General features: G+C 33.6%; 1 protein-coding gene and 1 long non-coding RNA gene across 2 annotated transcripts in view; both read right to left on the reverse strand.

Annotated features, from left to right (window-relative positions):
• LOC147078188 (uncharacterized) overlaps positions 1-21,434 on the reverse strand; it is a 1,208,676-nt gene that overhangs the window by 499,303 nt on the left and 687,939 nt on the right. The gene's annotated exons all lie outside the window — the stretch shown is intronic.
• Positions 19,037-21,292, reverse strand: LOC147078190 (uncharacterized). The gene is made up of 3 exons (XR_015072287.1): positions 21,027-21,292; positions 20,608-20,700; positions 19,037-20,495 (listed from the first exon to the last, which is right to left on the reverse strand). It is a non-coding gene; the product is annotated as an uncharacterized LOC147078190 (long non-coding RNA).

The following is a 21,434-nucleotide window of genomic DNA, read 5'->3' on the forward strand; positions in this document are numbered from 1 at the left end:
CTCAAAACAAGCTTGTCTTGCGCAAAATGCATAATTGGAATGGTAAGTGACTTCGCTTTATTATCATAAGTCTATAAAAAGACTCGTTTGACTTGAGGGACTCTAATTAAAATGGCAAAATGAGATTTGCTTTTATTTTTTTTTTATTTTAGAAAGAAGTCAAGTAAGCCATATTTATGGAAGATACTTACAAAACGTTTTTGACATAAATTATACAATTATATAGCGGTGTTTTTTTACTCCAAATGTAGTATATTATGTTCCCCAATAAACTTTTTATAATTATCGGTTGTGAAGCATTCGCTCGTCCACTACCACATTATGTGGGAATGTCCGAGAATGTTCCCCGAAAGAAAAGAGATGCACAAATCGGTCCAACCAGTTGTTGGACCCATCAGGCCTTCTGACCTGGTCACCACAAAGGCCAACATTGTTGCATTTAAGAAACTTGCGGCATCTTTTTGCGGTAGAGAAGATAGACATAGTTTTGAATGTCCGTATTGTTTTGGCTTAACGGTAAGACGTTCGAAGTCAAGATATAATGGTAAGGTTATATTTGACATATCATTACAAGTGAATCAACTTATATAATATATTCGTCTTGATTTATCTGTAACGCATGAGAGAAAACGTAATATTTAAATGTGTGTGGGGGGGAGCGAGACTGACACAAAAATAAAGGATTTTTTTTATTTTAATCGTATCCTGAAAGGAAAAAAAATGATAAGATACTCTCATTATAGTTTGACAGATACAGTGCAGTACTTACATGTCTAGTATATAGAAAGAATTAAACAACATTACAATTGACTTGTGATTGATTGACGGAAAGGTAAGGAAGTAATGAAGTCGAAATGTGATTTGAATCTAAATAATTTATGTTGCAGAACTCAGCCACATCCAAGAATATTGATAGGTGGCACATCCCCGTGTAAGTTTTTTCTAGTTCCACTATAGTAGTGTATTTATACATGACAAAGATTTGAAATCTCGTCATTGGTTCCGGTGCAAGTGAAACATGTTTCATATTTGAAATTGCCAATGTATGTAGTACGAGGGTGGGTCAATAAGTCCTTAGAAAAGCCGACAGGTGGCGCGACTAGTACTGTAAGCGGTTTGTTTTCATGCAGCGGCACTACCGATTCAGTATGCTGCGAAGTTTCAATCAGATTGGTCGGGTTGTTGTGTGTTTCTCGTACATTTAAAAAAAAAATTTGCTTGTGGAAAATGGAAAAATGGAAAATGGAGAAAATTGAGTTTAGAGCTGTTATTAAACATTTTAATATAAAAGGGTTTACAGCAAAGGAAATAAAAAATGAGTTAGATTTAGTTCACGGCATATCTGCTCCTTCACTTGCAACTATTTATAACTGGTTAAATGAATTTAAACGTGGTCGTACATCAACAAAGGATGAACCACGCTCAGGACGTCCTGTAGAGGTGACTACACCAGAAATGATCAATAAAATCCACGATATGGGGTTAAGTGACCGAAGATTAAAGTTGAGTGAGATAATTGAGGTTACAGGGATCTCAAAAGGTAGCGTCATTTCTATGTTACATGACAAATTGGGCATGAAAAATATTTCTGCAAGATGGGTGCCGCGTTTGCTCACAGTCGACAATAAACGCAATAGGGTGGTGGCCTCTAAAGCCCTGTTGTCGCTCATGCAACGCAATCCGGATGAATTTTTTCGTCGCTTTGTGACTGTAGATGAAACATGGAAACACCACTATACTCCCGAGACGAAAGAACAGTCAAAGCAGTGGATTGCGAAGACAAACCATGTCCAAAGAAGGCGAAAACCGTAAAATCAGCTGGTAAGGTTATGGCTACTGTATTTTGGGATGCACGTGAAATTATTTTCGTTGACTATTTGGAAAAAGGAAAAACAATAACAGGGGATTATTATGCATCTTTATTGGACCAGCTAAAAAACGAAATTGAAGAAAAACGGCCTCATTTAAACAGGAAAAAAATCCTCTTTCATCAGGACAATGCCCGTGTTCACACATGCTTACGATCAATGGCTAAAATTGAAGAATTGAAGTTCGAATTGGTCGACCACCCACCGTATTCGCCAGATTTAGCCCCCAGTGACTTTTTCCTTTTCCCAAACTTAAAAAAATGGCTAAGTGGACAACGTTTTTTTTCAAATGAAGAAGTCATCGTTCGGACAAATGCTTATTTTGAGGACCTTCCGAAAACTTATTTTTCTGACGGTTTAAAAAAATTGAGAAACGTCTAACCAAGTGTATTGAGCTCCAAGGAGATTATGTTGAGAAATAAAAAAAAAATACAAAAATAAAAACTGTTTTAATGCTTTTTTCTAAGGAATTATTGACCCACCCTCGTACCTACTTACAGTAAAAACAAAACAATGATTCGGTTCGTGGATTGTATGCGTACGAATACGTATACCGTCGTCAGCACTACGAGTACATCGGCCGCCAGGTAATTAGTAGCACTAGTAGGGGTAAAAATCCACATCGAACATCGACCATCAACATCAACCATCGACCAACCGAATCATTGTTTTGATTTCACTGTACGTAATTACGTAGTTGCAGTTTTAGGATCTCTGGGCAATACAGAGTAATATACATTTAAATAAATTCAATTCTCAGTGTGAACATATGAGTAGATATTGAAGGATTATTTGATTTTTTATAATAATATATTACTTTATTTATTGTATGTAATAATTATTAATGTACTTATTACTTTTGCAATATTAATAATTCCTGGCACGGTCGATAAAATCGTGAGATTTCACTTAATACGACTTATTCGTACGTGTTTGCATACGGGTTATGTGTTTGCGCGTCGTTGAGTGCATTCGCATGTCGCAAACACGTACGTGAACACCGCGCATGACAAAAGAGTTGTTTCATGGTTGCGCCGACAAACCTCGACTGCCTTCTCAATGATGCATGCCTGTATCATCCACTTGATTGTCCCGCCATGATTGTGGTAAACATTTCTCAAAAAATATGCATGTTGTGATTTTAACATAATGGATGGATTTATAATTTAATTATCTTCGGTAAATTATAATATAGATATATTGATAATGATTATAATTCTCCAAACACAATATGTAATTAAAATAAACATATTCAACTGTTATTTTACAAAGTTTAAAATGACAACTAAACATCAGCTGTTCGTTGTCGGCCATCTTTTATAGTGGTATATTATTATGATAAATAAAATTTCAAAAATTTCCTATTTTTATAAGAAAAATCATCTTCCATGGCATAAAATTAGTAATACCACAGTTATATACAATTTATCGTAGATACCTACCTATTGTGCATGCCCCCACATACAGAAGCGGGCCCCCAGGACAGGATCTACGGCGGGCCCCCCTACCCATCGCTAATGTTAAGGGTAGTGTGATTTTCTAGAATAGTGTTTCTCAAGTGGTTTCCACGGATCCCTAGGGTTAAGGGTATTCCATGTATTTTAGCGATTTATAAATAAATCCATTTGACTGATTGAGTTTTAGCAAATTATAAAACACTGATCGCGACCTCCCTTTTGTGGTAACCAAGTAGCATGCAACCCTTTACCATATTGGATAAGTAAGTCAGGAGACACACTTAAATTAATTATTAAATAAAATTCTACGCCTAATTTATCCTAATCATCATATCAAATCAAATTATATCATACAAGCACATATTTTCAAAAACCTATTAATAATCATTAAGGAAAATAGCGGTATTAGCACTTTTTTACCATTAGAGAAAATTTATGGTGTGTTTTCTTTCACATAACTGGTCGACCCGCCACGCCGGGCCCCGTCTAACCCCGGGCCCCCAGGCTTTAATTCTTTTGTTCTGTTCATTCTTTGATTTTAGTGTTCAATTTATTATTCTTTAATCTACTGTTCAATTTAAAAAAAAATCCTGTTATTACTTATATAGTATTTTTTATTAAACAGAGATTTTGTTTCACATTTTATCTACATCTTACAATCGTCATAGTTCTTATGTGTTCATCCACTGAACGGTTTATCTTATCATATGTGTATTCTCCGCATTTGTATGATTTGTCTGTCAGGCATCTGTCAGGAAGACTGCCTAAATAAAACTATCAACCTCCGCTTTTTGACAGTACCACAGACAGCTATATAGACGTAGATAATAATTTTATTACGGGTGTAGACAAAAGTGAACATGTGATGCCCAAATAATAAAGTACAATATTATATTGTATGTAATTAAAGTTAGTGACTAAGAGAAACCCCGATATAAGTTAAAAAAATATTTTATTGTGTTTTTTTGGGATTCCGGAATGGGAGAAAAAAATGAGAAACCACGATGAAAGTATTAATGTCGAAAAATGTCCGGTATTGCAATCAGTTGGAAGCATAATAAAATATCAAAATGTAGAGCATACTGAAAAAGGAAGACAAATATTGAAACTCGTTTGTGATATAAATTGGCAAATGGGCATAAACAACGTTTCTACAATAGGAAATTTATTAAGTACGGTGATTTTGGCAACGGTTCCGGGCTACACACAGTTCATATACATGGACAAGTACTATCTGTGGTTATTAGAAGTTATATATTGTTTTTTTAGTGTAAATTCTTACGAATGCTCTTTAAGTGACATTTCGAGAATGGCATCGTGAGATATTGTTACAATCGTGTGCTGTATACGCCGTTTGATAAAGCCCGACTTTAATAAGATTTAATCTCTTGGTAGATAAATCCTAATAAATGTGGCAATATTTTAAGGGTGCCGAACATATTTTTTTGAAGATTTTGATTGAAGCCACTTGCTGCGATCTAAGAAGAGCGAGTCGATCTTAATTCAGAAAAGCTTTGTATTATAGTTTAAAAACACTCCGTTGCTTATTGTCACATTTTAAACCGATTTTTCACCCAAGAAATACCAGTGAAAAGAAAATATTACCTCTGTTTAAATTACTTTAACCTTAGAAACATAATCTACTGCCCACCTCAGCTCTGCAATTTATTATTTTCATTTTGTATTTACGAAAAAAAAATAAGAAGTCAATGTTGTTTATGAGAAAACGTTAGCAGCACTCCCTAACGACGTTAAATTAAATTAACAAAATAAACACATAAATAAATGGAATTCTAAGTTATTTCTTTCTTGGGAAACTATTGTATTGTAAATCCCTAGTCCCCCGACAAAGCTATCATTTCGTTAGATTTCGGCCAGCTTCCGTGCACGCGGGCGACGACGCGAGCCGAATACTATTTCAAGTAAAAATGAAATAATAATATTAATAATTTTAATTTAAATTTAAATTTAAGAAATATGCTTTCATTTACATTAAGAAGAGTTGACATACAGCAAAATATATACCCAATACAAGATTAAGTCAGAAAAATATAGCAATCGCATACTGAAAAACTATTTATAAGAGTTAGGTCTAAAGAAAACAGACTTATCTGCATCGCCTACACATTGAAATATTTATATACGGATAAAAATAATTACACAACTTTGATGGGATTTTAGGTATGTATATTAAAAAATGTATCGTATTATATTAATAAAGTATATTGAGAAACTTAATCCGCTGTTTAAATTAAAAAGACTTTATGTGTCTTAATTTAAACATTAAAAAGAGTATGCTGTCCATTTAAAAAAAATGATATTTAATCGATTGTAACCCACCCCTAAGGAATCGATTTAAATCGATACTAAAAAATTGTTTTCATCACGAATTGGTTCTAAATGCACATAGTCCAGTCAATGAAAATGAAGGTTAATTAATTTTTAATAACGTATATCTCGGAAAAAGTAGGGAATTCGACAAATATGTATAGAAATAATTTTATAGGAAATTTAATTAGCTTTCATATTTAATTTAAACTTTTTTTTCTACGTGCACCGTTTCCGAGACATAAGCGAAAAACCAAAAAAATTGACATTTCGACCCCCTCCCGCCTTTAGCTCACCTCCCAGGGGCGGGGACTTTTAGTATGTTTACTTACTAACTACTTCTAACAAAGTCCTGAAGTCAAAAATTCTCGCATGTTCCATACACTCTACACCCATCTTTTGAGCACTCATAGACTGGACTAACAGTACAACCTTACCAATATTATCAGTAGACATGACTAAGTGTAAAGTATGGTAAAAATTTTATCATGTTATTAAGTACGTAGAATAAATATTCAAAATAAATAATACAGTAATAATTCATTACTACCGTTTCCGTTTCAGAAATCATATAATAACTTCGTCTTGAACAGGTAAAACGCACACCAATTTGATAGCAATGTATACAAGGCGAATCCGACTGTAACGTGCAAATAGTACCCGGTCGTGAATTCCTCCGTGAAAATTTGCCGAAACCTCTCGCCTATAAATCTTTTCCTGGAGACGTGACCTGACTCCACTGCGTCTCGATTCATTACCTCTGGTCTCTCACCTGGAAGAAAAAAGGAACCAAGTCCACTCCGATTTCTTCGAGTACAGTACAAGCAATATCACATTTTATAGGAATACATCAATGGTGTGTCAATTTCTTGCAACTAGCCGGTAATGAAATGATTTACTTATTTACATCAACAAATGACAAAGACAAGTACCTACCAAATCACCAAGCAACAGGTTCGCTTAACAGGTTACAGCAAGTCACGGAGCTTTATAAATAAGTTACTGCAATATAATGTACCTATTTACCAGTGGCAAAGGGTGACTTTTGGAAAGAGGTAGGCTATAGAGTAACCAAGCTTGTCAGATATATTTACGGGAAATAAGAAGATAACCCTATATTACTACCGACGAATAGGTACACTAAATCGATGAAATTTCAAAATCTCAATTAGTTTGATATAATTAGTTGATAAATAAGCAATTACATTGAATTAAGTATTTTCCTATAAACGTAACATACGCTCAAAATATATTATCATCATGTTTGAAAATATCCGTTGTTGTGTATATGTTCCATAACAATTTATAATTTAACCCGTAAAACTAGACATTTTAAAATGCTTATATATTTAAAGGACAGACTTATGTATAAATAACTGATAAATAAAAATCGCGAGATAAATTATTTTATATTTTTAACAACAATCAATATTTATATGTGATTGAATCCCATAGAAATTATTTTTTAAATTACCCTCTTAATTATTTTGAATAAATGTGCGGATGTAAGCGCTAACTAAACAGCCTATGATTTCGGAATAAAAAGCCAGACAGAGACTGGCGTCAGTGGCGTCCCGTGACTAAAAACGCATACAAACCACATCTTAAATTCCCATCGAATGTTTCATAACATAGTTGAATCCACGCGGCAGTAGTTATGGTTCTAAACCATACTAATTTATAAAATAAAGCTATGTACTTCCGAATTTTGACGATAGATGACTGCTATTTACTAAGATTTCTATACAAATTAGGTGTTTAGTTTTATGATAAGTAAGGGGTCACCGTATACTGAGGTTCGAAAAAAGCTGTTTGCGACGGATACTGGGTGTGTGGTGGGTTGTATGACTTTAGGAGCAACGACGAGATAAGAGAACGCATCAACCAGCCTCTTATCACGCTGAGAGTGAAGAGGCGACATTGGACCTGGTTCGGCCACGTGATGCGGATGCCAAAAGAGAACCTCAACCTGGCTTGCCTATTCTTCAAGCCAACCGGATTCCGGCGTCCTGGAAAGCTGTTAAATACTAAGTATAGAGTGTATATACTATGTATAGATACTGGTTTGAACAGGAAAGAAACAAGAAGACTGGCGAGTGACAGGGATTCTTGGAGGCGCCGCGTGGTGTTCATATGCACCAACTAAGGAGCGGATATGGATAAGAAGAAGCGGTCACCGTTACCAATAACGAAACAAAGACGAGATAAATATAAATTTCAACGAATTTGTACATGTTAACTAATTCTGAAACACTTTTTTTTTCAAGTAGCATTGTATCAACGCCCGTACCGATCCACTGATGGACAAAGTGTTTTCTAAACGAATTACAAACGTATCTGTTATGAGCGTTGCGTTGCCACGTATGTACATCAAAACTGGGTACCTACTATTTTTTACGTTGACCATTCTCTTGTGTATCATAATTATAATGCCTGGTTTTGTCCAGAGATTGTCTGTTCTTCATTTTATCGGATACTCTTGTTTATTTCGTTGTTCAATCATTCCATTTCTTCATTGCGCATTATGCTCAGCATGAAATTTTCCATGCTACGTATACGACAAGGGTGTCTAGTCTCTCTTTTTTAAACCTTTATAGAGAGCATAGTATAAAACATAGATCACCCGAGAATTTCTCTCTATATGGACTTAAACAGTGGAAAGAAAATCCACGGGTATTTAAATAAACGAATCCAAAACTAAAATTATGATAAGAAATCGGACAGTTGGTCAATGGACTTCAAATACTGCAAACGTTTGACGATTTTGTTTATTTTGAGTTTTTTTTTATTACAGACACTGGAAGATGTGAAAAATAGATTAATCCCTTTCACGCGGACGGCACACCTGTTGTCTGCAATTTTATTAGATTCAATATGAACATTAATGCAATTTTCATAGCTAATTTTGACAAAATTCATGAATTCAAGAATGAAAATCTAGCCTATCCTAACAAATTTTAATAATCTAATATATAGGCTATTTTCAAAATTTGTTTGCTGCTGGCTTCCTGTAAAGTGTAAACCGACAAGAAGCGTGTTTTATTTAGACATGAATTTTATGTCAGTACTATACGACCCAAAGAGGGTGGACTGTCTTTAAATATATGGCCATATATTTCCGATACAATATTAAACGGTGTGAAGTGTAATACGGCGAACTGCATACGTACAAGTTTCCGGACACGTTAAATCAGAATAGGCATCGTAAATGGAGCAGTGCTGTAGATGTGAACAAAATAATACGGAATAAGTAATGCATTTCTAAATAGGTTAAAACACGTCGTTTTAATCTTTCTCTATAGTGTAGAGTTGCAAACCGTAGAAAATAAAAGCAAGATTCCATGTTAGGCAAAAAACCAATACATTCGTTCGAATATAATAAAATTAAAAAACTAGCGCTCCAAATTAACTTTTTAGAGAGATCTGTAGCTCTCTGTTTGAATAGTCAGAAGAGAAAATAATATTGTGTGAAAGTGTATCTTCAAAAGAATCATTCTGAGTTGACGCAGAGTAAGGACATGGACGTGAATGAATCTATGAGCGTCTCAATACATAATATTATATAACTAAGTCATGTTTAAAAGCACTCATTATTCTCAATAGTTAGCGACACGACAGCGAAGAACTAAGTTAATTGTCAAATTAACGAATAATTACTTTCGTTACTAGTGAGATAATTTCTTCAGTATATATATATATACCTAATACGTGTATATAAAATAAGCTTGTATTATCTAATTTTCGCGCAGGTGTGCTTTTCTGGATCGATAAAAATAAAACCGAAGCTAAGTATTAAAGAGTCTGAGAAAAAAGGGAAAAAAGTTGCGCGAATCTTATGGCAGGAGGGAAATGTATCGCTATGGTCAGGAAGATACGATCGTGGAGAACAAAAAGACTTAAGGAAACACATTATTAAAACACAGAGTGACTAAGAAATACACTAAAGTACATTGGTATTGAGGTAATCATGGAAATAAGCGGCAAAATAAGCTGAAAAGTAAACGTAACCAAGACTAAATTTATCTACTTATACATTTAGCTACGTGCTACGTTACTGACAAGTGTTTATGGATTTTCGCCGTATAAATAACATCTTTAAAAGCGAGCTTACATTGTGCCTACAACGCAAGCCAATCAGTGTATGTATACCTACCTCCCGTAATCACGTATACGTGTGAAATATGGACACTCAGTACCCGAACAAGAAAAAAAACTACATGCCATTTTTTGCATTGATAATAAATTTGTAGTAATAAAAAAAAACATTACACATGCTAGTAGACGTACATATTTGGCTGGGAATTACTTCGAGAGACTATATGCCGTATTCAACGCAGTAAGCGGTTTATCGGCCAAATAAGAAAACTATAAAAAATGCATACGTCACGAAGATGCGTACAGGAATGCGCACCAAACTTAAAATGGCGGCGATCTGCGCGAGCTGTCAGTATCACTTTAATATACGTCTAAAATGAGTTCATCACAACAAGCGTTTAGTAGGAGACTTGAAACGTGCCGTTGTGCTATAATCGGATTCATGATGATGCTAAATAATGCTAAATGCTTGTAAAAATGTATACAGATCGTGGATCGATGGAGATGTATGTAATATTGTCAATGAATCCGCGAAGCTGTATTGCCATATTATGGAAATATTTACTGGGTGTACTTTATCATTTTATGCATTAAGAAGTATAAAATAAATATGATTTTATTACAAATAAATTATTTAAAGTTCATGATAATTATTAAATTTATATGGTTCCGTTTGCACATTTTTACACCTATTCACAATTTCAACATTTTAAATTAATTATCGGGAAATTTAAATTTAAAAGTTGGCATGACGCGTATTACGTCAGCGACGTGACAGATTCAAATTAGGTTTATGCATGCAAATTTGCAGTAAATAGCTTGAATGCAGTGTGCTGTTATATGCATACGCCAGTATATTATGCTTTACTGATGAGATCTTGGGTAAGTAATGCGGATATACAGCTTTTACAGGTCAAAAAACTACTGGTTGCGTTTTTCGCAGTGGACTGTAATTTGAAGATGCTGGTTGGTGGATTACGGATCTCTAGTTAAAAGGATGCCAGACACTGACATTTTATGTTGAGAGGGCTGGCGCACGATTGAGCCGGTTCGGAATGGCACTCTCACGGTTTCACTTGGTTTTAGGAAGAATGGCGATGACAACGGATGGATGATAGACGCAACGTTCGCTCAAACTGTATCAGATTTAGCGCAACGAAGGTCAAACAGATGAATTTTGAGTCACTCTGTAGTTAAGGTGATGTCTCTAGGTAAAGTTGTTATCGAAAAATAGCTAGAAAAGTTTATTAATCGGTAAATATATATTCAAAAGTAATGAGAAAAATAAAATAAAAAATTAAGATGTATCGTGGAGTTCTATATACCAAAAATACGTGTCAAATTCGGTACATTTCTATCGGGTGGTAAGAATGAATGACATAAGATTTATTATCAAAATTACGATAAAAATGTACGTAAATCTATTACCTAGGGAAACGCTAAACGTTAATTGGAATTTATTATATCCTTATATCTTTTTTTTCAAATTTAAAAAACATCGATTTAGAGGTTAGAAAGCATGCAATTAAAATCGAAACATCTCGGTTCAGACTTAATTTATCGCAAAAAACGATTAGCGTTTCTATTAAAAATATTATTTAATAATTTTTAGGCTAGTTATTTAAATTTAATCTTGTATTTTTGTATATTAACGAATCGATTGTAAATAAAATGAATATTTGACAAGACTTTATCGACATATGCTGCTAACGCGGAAATAAATCGAACTATTTTTGAAACAGTACTTGCATAGATTAAAAAATACATACACACACACATGCATTGAAAATAAAGGTTCGCCAGGTACGAAGACAAAAACTGTGTTAATTCTGCTGTCAATAATTTTTGTTTGCGATATTGGAGCATATGTCAATGGACTACATATATCAACCTCCACTTTCTGAAATAGTGTTGTGTAATTATTTCAGATATTTATTACTGTTTTGACGTACCTACCTTTTATAAAGCGATTTTAAAATAAATATAGTTTCATAATAATATAAAGAAAGCATACGAGCGAAAATGCCTAAGATACTTCTGACACACATCAAATTTAATCTTTGTCTAGTAACTGTACAATTTATCCATATTTATGTTAAGTGTTTAAAATGTTATAAGTAAAAAAAAAATCGTCTATTCACGTGGTAGTCGCGAAAATTATGAACAATATACAATGTTAAAAATAATAAGAATTGTTAAAATTTCTAGTCACAATATTATTCAAAGACAAATTAACCCGATCAAAACAGCCTCGACAAACTTCCACTTCACTAACTTTTGTTCTATATGTTTATCCTGGATACAGTGGCAAACACATTTTGAAAATAGCCGATATACTGGATTATTTGTTAGTTTGGGTTAGTTTAAGTTAGATTAGGTTATCCTAACAAATAATCCAGTATATAGGCTATTTTCAAAATGTCTTTGCCGCTGTATCCAGGATAACCGACTTGTACCCTAATTTTAATTACATACATACTATTGTACTATATTTGGGCCATCAAACGTTCATTCCTGTCTACGGCCTTAAAATTATTATCTACGTGCCTATATAACTGTATGCCGTCCTGTCAAAAAGTGGAGGTTGATAATTTAGTATGTAGAAAATAGAAGTTATTATTAGTCTCCATAAAATATAGGGTAAACAATTCAGTGAATGAACACATAAGAGGTGAATTTGAAAATAAATTAAATTAAAAACGATTAAATGAACTAAGAAAATTATAACAATAGGTAGGTACAATAAATTGTGTATAACCGTGGTATTACTAATTTTATGCCGTGATGCTTTGATAGTTGAACTTTTCATAATATTTGGATCACTATTTAGTTGCTCATTTATCTGCTACATCATAAAGTCGTAAATATTGTTTTTTTATGAAGCAATCATAAATACAAAAAATTAAGATCTACTTTTCAATCATAGTAGATACCTAGGAATATGGTATAGGTGTTGATAATTTTTAATTATTTATTCGAGATCTTCAGGGAATTACAAAAGTCCACACCTAGAAACCACTGGGCCAATAAGGTTTCTTTTTATATCTCCAAATCCATTTCACTTACACATTTATAGGTAAAATAAATAAAACTATCTTTTATTTTATCTTGCACTGTTCTTTAAAATCGACATTAGATTTTTTCAAAGAAATAACGTTCTGTCTTTTTCTTAGAATATTATGTAATCAGTGGTGCACTTACTTCAAATTCTAAATTTTTTTCTTACGTTTTACAATTTTTTTTTTAATTTGTCACTTATTTTGTCCTTGGGTTTGCTTATCAAGATTTGTTCGCATGTTTATTTACGTTTTTTCTTACCTCCAACTTCTTTTTTATTCAATTCGTTGCGTGTCTTACTTTATTCTTATCTCAGATATAGTTAGTTAATACAAACCGTCCACTCTGTGGAGGCCCATATGAACCCATTAGGATCGGACATGGTTGAAACGAAATGAATTGGGATGTCTATATAATATCGACATTGTCATAATTATAACTACAGTCGAACTCGGTTATTACAATCTCGGACATAGCGAGATCTCGGATGTAATGAGGAAACAGTCGTTGACATTTGGTATATGATTTTCTCCGTACATTTTTATTCACTGTTATAACGAGATACTTATCGGATATACCGAGCTAAAATACTGGTAATGTGTTGATCGTTTAAAGACATTTCGACCCTAAGCAATAAAATCCGATCGGACAGGATGCCGCCGGGGACAGATTACGTTTATGACACTAGTTAAGTGTCTAATTGTTGTTTTCGCCGACAATAAAAATACCTATTCTCTGATATAACGAGTACCGCTTATAACGAGCACATTCAGCCGGTCCAACCTTCCTAGTAATAACCAAGTACAACTGTATATTCCTTATTTTGTTTAATAATAATTCGAATGGCATTTGTTTTGCTATTCATTTCATATCATTCTTTTATTCCACCTCTAGTAGAAATTCGATGTAATTGTCAATTGTACAAGATTAAACTCAATCTTATAAACATTTGTACTTAAATGTTCATTTACTACTATAAATGAATTTTACTGTAGAAAAATATTTATATTAATTCGTATTGACAACGTAAAAAAATCTGGTTCATTGACTGGACAGGATACCCTTGTATTGCCACTGTAAAAAAAACTACGGTAAACAAAATGTAAAAATCATAAACACTTTAAATCAAATCAAATAGATATGTTAGAATTGTAAATATTTTATGGGGAAAATATTAATTGTAAATATTTTTACATAGGTAAGTAAATATATCATAAATTTAAATGCATTTTTATCAAGCTTATGATTTTTAATATGTGGCGACACACAATATTTTATTTTATATTTTATTGCCACCTGGTTGCGATCGACGAAAGTTTTTAGTAACACATTTTTAGAAATTCATGGTAGATGCCTGTAGATGCCTTTAGATGGCGTTGAAGTCACATTTGATCGTAAATTGAGGCAAAGAATTCGCCTTAACGTGGCCTCGTTCGTATCGCATCAGATCGAGCGCGATAGCTTTAACAATAGGCGCGTCATGAAGTAACTGCCTGTAACGTCATCATAATTGGCCCAACCAACTACTTATGGCTAGACGTTACTACAAACCACAGGGAACTGCAGGTTTGATGTCCAATGAAGGGACGGATTCGAGAAGAACATTATATCGCACTGACAAACATACGGACATCGCACGCTCGTCGGTCCGGCGGCAGAGGGACCCATGTGGTATGAACCATGAACCGTAAGTTAACTACACATTGCGTCTACCATTTATTACTGGTGACTTATGTGCGGAGAGCAGGGAACTCAGAAATAATGGGAACTGAAATACATAACGGGTATGGCGATAGCAGGTAACCGACTCGAGTAAAGAAGAATCCGGGTTAAACTTACACACGTGTCAAGAATACGTTTTACGTCGAATACTGAAAACTGCTCTCGGTTTATGCATTTACGCTCATTTAATGTTGGTGTATTACACACACTATTGCACGTGCATAATGCGTGCTTCATTTTCGTAGGACACTCACCCATTCAAAACCCTGCATCAAGATGCGGCGTATTGAATTTAGCCTATCGGTAATCTATTTATTATCTGTTCTGTGGCGGAGAGCCTTACCTATATATGATTTGTAAATAGCGAACCGTGGGGATTAAAAAAAACGACAAAGTGTTAGTTATATTCGAACCGCCCTGTGCAAAGGAAGCAATAAATAAAATTTACTCTCATTTCTATGCGGAATAGGCTCTTCCGAATTTTCTTCTATTGCCATTATGCCATAATAAACGTGAAGAGATAATTTAACTTTCTTGTTTTATTTCGAGAAATGTGATACAAAGCGCCATTTTATCTTTCTAATTTACAGATCGTGCTAATACAAAAGTACGCACTTGAAAGCCATGTGTTCATTTTAATAGTCACGCAATTTTTCTCGAACAATCTTGATAAACTACGCTAACTGTATAAAATATTTGTAAAAGTATCAAAATATCTTATTTCCGAATCAGATCTAAGTAAATTAATCATTTTAATGTTGTCAGCTGTCAAATAAACTACAATCAAACATTATTTTACATCACCCACTTACCTACTTTACATGAATTTATAACGATCAGGATCCGTTTCATCCACGTACAGGCACACTTTCAACTAATGTCAAAAAATACATTATTATTTATACAAAATTTCAATGAAATGATTGTAACACTTGTGGGTATTATTCATATGGGCAATATTTCACATAATAATATGACAACTTATGCAGAGGGCTTCTTAATTATTAACATCAGATCATGCTATAGATCCACCGGTGTAAGTTGTCAGCTGAGTGAGAGCGCCACATAATTTGACATATCATTCAATACATTTTATACTATGGTGAGTTTAGTTTTAAATTCGAACACCTGACGATTTATGGTGGTATATATTCGATACTTCCATATCGGCCTTCGAGACGAGCAGTTCAAAATAGTTGTACTTAAATACTTCTGCAACTTATGACATATTCCTAAGTGTCAATGTGAAATCCGAAAATTCGAGTGAAATCGGGATACTTACTGAATAAATTGTGTAAACGCAAAGCCAGCTAAATTCGGGAAGCGCTTCTGTAACAAAAAGCCAACAGTTAAAATTTGTCGTAATCAAGTATGACTACATAGTGGACTATGTGCGTGGACGCAATACCCGAGAGATGCAGGTTCGATGCCTGCGGGGTGTCCTACTTTTTTCCTATTAGTTATAATATATTTTGTATTTTCAAAATTATATATGTACAATAATTAGAATGTTACATTCTTAAATATTGTGAATTATTCTCTAAATAGAAAAAAATTTAAAAAAAATTTAACGAAATAACCGATCACGAACAGGTTACCGTATTGTATTTGAATATAATCAATAACCAACACTACCGTCGTAACTCGTTATTCAGTGCCCCAGCCTGACTATATTCGGATCTGCAGATGTTTTGAATCGTTTGCTGCAATGCCGCTTTCTAAATACCACTACAACTACAAGACGTTTTCATCGTGCCCATGGTGCCACTGTATAATATTTTGCCTATACGAAATTCGACAAATCTACATGGTATCGAATAATTAAAAACCGATTAAAATATATACAACTAGGTTAGCTTTTATCCAGTATTAGGTATCATAGCATCCCAACTGTAGCTGATGATGGTGATATAAACAACTGTGACAAATCATTATTGTCAAGTTTGAAATCGTATTCGGTTTAGAACCCTATGCCATACGAAACTTATGATTTATGTTCATGAAAATATATTTTTACTAAGTTTGTAAGTGTGAGTGCATGGCGTATAATAAACAGATGCTTATAATAATACTTTGTGAAAATAGATTTCCATACTATTATAATCATACGTTTAGTATGGCACACGGTTCTAAACTGTATACGGTTTCAGTCTAAGGATGGCCTGGTTCTATACAATACCGTTCGGATCGCTATTAGATAATTATATGGATTAATTAAATAATTTAGCATTTATTTGGTGGAATTCTATGTCATAATATATGTATATAAATAAACTCGCAGGAATTTTAGAATTCATGCTAGAAATAGCTAATTGAGAACGCCAATTTTGGATAAGGGCTAACAATTTAACTAAGCTATCGAGCTCGTATTCGTGCTGACTACTTATAAAATAAATAATTTTTAAGTACTTAAAAATAACTAGTAAACTTTCTATAATCTAAGCTAGTAAAATGCCAAAAAATAATACATACTAATTACACATTATTCAGAAGATCTAGTGAATTTTTATACCAGGAAATTGGACGGATAGAAAATGTATGCTGAATAGGATAGAATTGAATATTCTTTACAAGTTGAAATAGTCCCAATCAACATGAACGTTGTAGTATAGTTGGTCCATCTTCCCCTGGAAATTAAAAGCTGCAACTGCAGCCGTGTCAAACGTGTTGGGAATATGTGATTTATTTAATTTTGTTTTTGCAGCTTCACAAAGGGCTTGAGTCCAAATTGTTAAATAATAATGATACAAAAAACTCACTCAGGTTTATAAAAATAATATATGCGACCATATTATTAAATGATCAACAGTGACAGTAAATAAATGTCATCGACATAGACGAAGATTATTTCTATGATATCTTTATGATAAATAATAACTATAATATAAAGATGTGATGTTTTTGATATATTATGGATACTAAAATCATTTAATCTTCTGGATACATAGAAAATTATAGAAAAACCACCGAGACAGACTATGAGACAGTATGTAGTAGATATGTGTAGTCACAGTAGTGTAGTTCGTAATTTAAGAGAAACAATCACAAACACCCATGCTTTAAGGAGAAAATCACATTAAAATATTGTGACCTCACCGAAATCGAACCCGAATCCGCCGGATGCCAACGCCTTAGAGCGGAATGCAGAAACATTTCGTCGTGGTAAATGCAATAGGTTGTATGTCAAAAATACCAAACTTTTCAGGAGAGACAAAAAACTATCCCATCTTAACCCCATTTCACCGATTTTTTTCACAAATTTATTTTCTTGGTTAAATTTGTTCCCTGTTAAGATGGTTATCAACATTTTTACGTAAGATGAATATTTAGAAAGTTAGGTTGACATACGACTATTTGCTCATCAATGTTGGCCACTTTTGTTGACATAAGTCCAATTTTTATGTATACATACCTATATTTAATTCACTAAAATTTGGTATTTATAATGAAACGAATATAATATTATACAGATTATATTATATTAATATACATATTGTTATACACTTGTACATAAACGCTTAAAAAGTAAGCTTAGACTAATGAAAAAGTAGATTTATTATAAATTGGAGATCTGTTTAATTAGGTACTTTTAAAAACAATTACAATTTTTAAAAGAAAAGATTAAAGTTAAAATACAATACATAAAATATTTTTTAAAAAAGCATTAAAACAGAGCAGGTAAATACCTACTTAAAAGTAAAAATAGCAGTTTTAAAAGAATACTTAATTTTTTTTATAAAAAAGTATTTTTTTTATTTAAACGGTAGTCTGGTGTAAAAATCTCTGTAGTCCTCTGGAATTAATAGTTTTAGTACCTGCAAGTGTTGGTATTTACTCTCCTCAATAGGGCAAGGCCCATTGTATAATTTTAATCGTTCACTGCTTGCGATTGAAACTCGCGCTCGTGTTGGAAGTGGTTTCCATGTATGGCCGAAGTCCAATTTAAAGTTTATTAAACCTTCTGGAGTATACTGGTATGCAACGACATCGTTTACACATGGGTCGCCAGTTTTCTTTCCAGGCCGAATACTGCTGTAGTAGTCTGTGCTGAATTGTTGAAAATCGTCATGGCTGAGATAAAGTGTTTTGTATGGTTTCTTTACTCTTGCACTTTCAATGATAGCCATGTAGTCGGCAGGGACGAAAATTTGTTTTCGATTTCTCAGCTTCGTTTCGATTGTTGAATGGACGCTGTCAACCTCCATGTGTGTATGCCCTACTTCCAGATATTTGTGTTCTATGATAAGATTATTCTTCATACTGATGTCGAGTAGTGCGTTTGATAATTTTACATTCCTATTTTGATACGCACAACCATCGCTCCATATTATAACTTTTTGCGGTACCAGATGGCCGATTTCCTTCAAGATAAATTTAGTAGCTATAGTGCAAAAGACGTCACTTTCAAGCCCCCCAGCTCCCTCATGCCATACATAACACGAGACGTCCTTCGTGGCTTGGTTATAATAGACTTGGTTGTGTACTTTTAATTTTGTTTTATAATAATTTGCTGAAGCATTTAAACGAGGCGAAAGAAGAACAGCTTGCAAATCGACTGTGTAACATCTGATGTTTTCATTTTTCAGAGCTAAGGATTTATCAGACTCTTTTTCCGCATTAGCATCGTTCTTTTTTTTAATGTGTTTCTGAAAACTTTCTTCGTCGAGTGTCCCGTTTTTGTGCAAAGTGCACTCATTGCACTGATCTTTTTTTGGCGTGTAAATGTCTAGATTCAATTTTTTATAAGTATTTTGAAATGTACCCCATGATACTTTTCTTTTATTTTCAGAAGCACATTTTTCTAGATATAAGCGATGCATGTCTCGAAAACTGTAAAAAATTGGCTCCAGGTATAACTTACTTGAAGAGGATCGACAATAGTGCGATTCAACTTTTGGCAGAGAGTTAAACCAGGTCTCTAACTCTTCTGAAATAGTTAGTGTTGCATCTTTCTGGTTATTTAAATTCGTTTCAGATGACTGCGGCTCTTCAACCTTCGAGGTCCATAATTTTAAGCATTTTTCCCCTATACTTAAAGTGTTTAAAAAAAATTTTTTGCAAACTTGTTTTTTAATTATATTTTCAGTTATTTCTTCAGTTTCTTCATTTTTTGCTGTAAAATAAAAGCGAAAGCTTTGTTTTCTTCTTGAGTTTTCACTGGCGATTCTTCTGTATTTTGGGGTGGTTTGCAAAACGTTTTCGGTGACAAATGTTTTTTTGGAATCCCAACTTGTTTTTTTCCAAAAATTTGTGAATATCACGGTGCGTTGTTTATCACTAATTGTATCGCACTTAAAGGCTGTTTTTGGCCCACCCTTTTGAGGACGCACATTATGCCCACCACAACGTGGACCTATGGTCTTAGATTTTTTTTTAGACGTTTGTCTATACTTGCCGGACTCTTCACTCTTCTCAAAACCCACATAAGACTTGCCTAGCAATCGCAGTTGAGAGTTTTTTTGCCTCTTCCACAGTTTACAATTAATGCTTTGCCCTTTTCGTTTTCTTTGATTGACTTGCTCATTAGGTTCATCACCATGGGTGTCAGACTGCATAGCAAACTCCTCTAAATCTTCTGATGAGCTTGATTGATTAGCTTCAGGTTGATACAGATCTTCAGAGTCACTACTGCTGTCAGATAGTGAATGTTCAGGGCCACTTAGATGTTCAGCCATCGTCATATCATAATTTATATTTTGTCTCAGGGCTGATTGTGTTGATACAGTGTTCTCTGCTATCTCTATGTCCGAAGGTTGCTTCAACAATGATTCTGCTTGTTCTAAAATTGGAGTTTCAACAGTCAAAGTATTATTAACTTCAGCAAAATCGAGTTCTATTTCTGAGCCAATATTTTGAAAAATTTCTTCTAATGGATGCTTTAAGAGTTCAATTTCCGCCGCATTCCCAGGTTCAACTTGTAACGCCACATCGTCAGTGGTTCCTACGACTCCACAGGTTACTTGAGGTCCTGAAGAAAATAATGATTTTTAAATTTGATAATCGTTCATGCTCCTCAGCAAAATGTCATCTCCACTCCACACCGTATTGTTTTATGACGAGATAAACTTATTTATTCTTACCGTTATTCTTAGATGAAGTAATTTTGCTGACTGCTAAAGATACCAAGTACCGCCCACGACTTCCATTAATCATTTTGATAGCTTTTTGGTAATCTGGAACAGATGCAATTGATCGTATGTCAAAACCGATGCTCGGAATTCCCTGATGCAAAAGGTTCTATGTCAAAGATTCGTGTACCAAATTTCTATTTAATTAATAATAATTGCATTATTATATAACTAATTTTTACTCTAAATAAACAGTGTCTTATTAAAACTGTCGATCTTGAACAAATAATTACTTTGGCAATAATAAATAAATGAGACAAAAAGTAAGGTTAGTATCTCTAGAAAGAATCTTGAAAAATTTACTAAAATTAACAACAGTAATGTAATTATAAAGTAGATTTAAATAAAACAGTGGTTAGAAAATTACTTACATCGAATTATTTGATGAATTCTTGAATATAACGTCAAGAACGAGGAATAGAAACAAACAAAAACATTACTGTCATGATGAGGTTTGACATACAACTGTTTGGCTTGACCAATATCAATGACGTGTCGATTCGTCTTTTTGCAAGTGTTGAAATAGTCGACTTCTTATTGGTTCAACGACATAAGAGCTATTCGAGGTCGTGTAGATGACTGAGCTGATCACTATGGCGCAATAAAACAGTTTTGAGATTTTTTTGACATACGACCTATTGCATTTACCACGACGATTTGTCATAACTAAAATTTCCTTAGCAGAAAACACTATGCAGAAACATTGTCCTTAGTTAAATTGAAAATAATATCATATTTAAAAATTCTCTTTCCTATAGTTTAGGTAAATAATTTTATAA

Source organism: Rhyacophila brunnea, unplaced genomic scaffold, assembly GCF_057557595.1.
Source record: "Rhyacophila brunnea isolate RB1 unplaced genomic scaffold, BYU_Rbru_1.0 scaffold_12, whole genome shotgun sequence".
Classification (NCBI taxonomy): Eukaryota; Metazoa; Arthropoda; class Insecta; order Trichoptera; family Rhyacophilidae; genus Rhyacophila; species Rhyacophila brunnea.